Source organism: Chrysochloris asiatica, unplaced genomic scaffold (genome assembly GCF_000296735.1).
Source record: "Chrysochloris asiatica unplaced genomic scaffold, ChrAsi1.0 scaffold00002, whole genome shotgun sequence".
NCBI lineage: Eukaryota > Metazoa > Chordata > Mammalia > Afrosoricida > Chrysochloridae > Chrysochloris > Chrysochloris asiatica.
In genome coordinates, this window is record NW_006408520.1 from 25,638,950 (window position 1) to 25,641,712 (window position 2,763).

Consider the following 2,763-nt stretch of genomic DNA (forward strand, 5'->3'; position numbering starts at 1 on the left):
TGCTTGACTCATAACCAGAGGTGAGCAATTCAAACACACCAGTGTCTCCACGAGAGAAAGATATGGCAATATGTTTCTATAAAGATTACAACTTTGGAAACCCTAGGGGATAATTTTACTCTGTCCTGATATGGCGCTGTAGAATCTGCACTCGACTGCAAACCACAAGGTCAGCAGTCCAAACCCACAGCTACTCCTCAGAAACCCTACACAGGGTCACTATGAGTCAGAACTGATTTGATGACACGTAACAATGGCTGCTAAACCCAAAGTAAGCAGTTTAAAACAACCATCCATTTCATGGGAGAAAGATGAGGCTTCTGTTCTCTTAAATATTTACAGGCTTGGAAACCCTATACAGGGTCACTATGAGTTGAAACCAAATCCACAGCACACCACCATCGCCACTACATAGAGGGTTGGTTTGAACTGCAAGGTCAGCATTTCAAACTCACCAGTCACTCCTTGTAAACCCTATACAGGGTCACTATGAGTCGGAATCAACTTGATGGCACTTACCAACAATAATATAGGGTCAATATGGACTCCTGGTGTGGTGCTATAGGATCAGCACTGAACTGGGGACCTCAGGGTCAGCAGTTCAAACCTAGTAGGTGGTCCTCAAATACCCTATACAGCATCATTATGAGTTGAAACTGAATTTATAGCAATTAACAACAACAATAGGGTCAATATGAGTCAGACCTACTCCAATGCAGTGAGTTTTTTGTTGTTGTTTTATTTAATACGTATCCCATTTTGAGTTTAACCCTTAAAATTTGAAGCTTAATTTTATAACTTTGAAAAATCTCTCTGAAATTATGGCATATACTTTTAGAGTTATTCTAGAACTTTCACTTATAAATATTGCATCATTCTATTTTATATAGTAAGATCTTAGCAATTCAACTAGTTGTTGTTGTTGTTAGGTGCCTTCGAGTCTGCCCATCCCTGCTACCACTGTGCCAATGCATCTCATTGGGGGTATTCCTTTTTTTCTCTTACCCTCCACTTTACCAAACATAATATCCTTCTCTAGTGACTGGTCTCTCCTGATAATAAATGTGAAGTATTAGAGATGAAGTTTGGCCATCTTGGCTTCCAAGGAGCACCTTGGGTGTACTTCTTTCAACACAGATTTGTTTGTTCTTTTGGCAGTCCAAGGTATTTTTTATGTTATCTTTCAACACCATAACTCAAATGCATTAATTCTTCTATGGTGGTCCTTACTTACTGTCCAAATTTCACATACACATAAGTTATTGACAATACCATGGCTTCAATCAGGTGCACCTTAGTCCTTAAATTGACATCTTTGTTCTTTTTAACACATTAAAGAGGTCTTGTGCACCAGATTTGCATAATGTGATATGCCATTTGATTTCTTGACTGCTACTTCCATTAGTGTTGATGGTTGAGTTGAGCAAAATGACGTCTTGGACAACTTCAGTGTTTTCTCTATTTATATAAATGTTGTTTATTGGTCCAATGGTGAAGATTTTTGTTTTTTTTAACACTGATATGCAACCCATACCAAAGACTGTGGTCTTTGATCTTCATCAGTAAGGATTTTAAATCCTCTTCACTTTCAGCAAGCCAAGTTGGCATAATAATGACTGGGAAGGAGTCTGGATATCTTGACAGTCCTGTGGAGTAATGCTTTCACACAAACCTAGAGTGGGAGGATTGTTGGGTGTTTTTTGAGCTGTGCCAGTTATTTAAATAATCTCTCTCTCCAGTATCCTTATTTCATTCTCTTGTTCTTGCATTCATAGGAAGGATGGAATACAAGCATACCTTTGAACATGCCTAATCATCTTCAAAATCTCTACATAATTGTTGAATACAGCCCATGACCCAGATCCCAATTGATCTCTCAATATATCACTTCTTCAGTGAACCTGGTACACAGGCAGATAATTAGTATTTACAGCCCCTTCCCCCACCCTCCATACATCACTATATCTTCTGGACTATAATAATGGGTGTTTTTATATTGCACTCGTCCCCTAGGTGGTACAGATGTTTTGCACTAGACTACTAACCTGAAGGTTCCACCCCCTCAGTGACTGTGCAAAAGACATGCCTTGCAATCTTCTGTAAAGATTACAAACAAAAAATCCTTAGGTACACAGTTCTACTGTAGACCACATGGGGTCTCCTTGAATCAGAGTCAGTTGTATAGCAACTTTTTTTTTTTTAAGCTTTTATTGTGAATTGAGTGAAAGTTTACAGGGCAGATCATCAACAAATCACACACCTTGTTTTATTACAATGATTATAATCCTCTCCATGTACCATCAGATAGTAGTATTTCTTTCTATTCACTTTAGCTCTATTTTTAAAAAAACAACACTTAGGCATATATGATAATTTACACCACCAACAGGCACATTCTGCAAGTCTGCCTCCTAGCCACCAGCTCTTACTCCCTCTCTTCCCATGAATCTAGAGTCCTCATCCATTCCCTCTCTCCATGTCCGCATCTCTGCCTCCAACTCTGGTGTCGCTGCTTCTCTGGATAGGGTCCTGCATTTCACGTGTGCTCCTTTCCTTTGATTGTCCTAATGTCTACTGTTCCTGGAATGTAAGATTGACCACTCCCCTGTTTTTGATACAAAACTTCTGCATTTCCAATTGTGAGAGTCACAATTAGTCATGATAACTATTACTTACGATTGACTCATAAGAATCTTATCCCCATCTCTTTTAACCAGACCCATCTAAACAAGATGAGAACTATTCAGTGGGGACTCTTTCTTC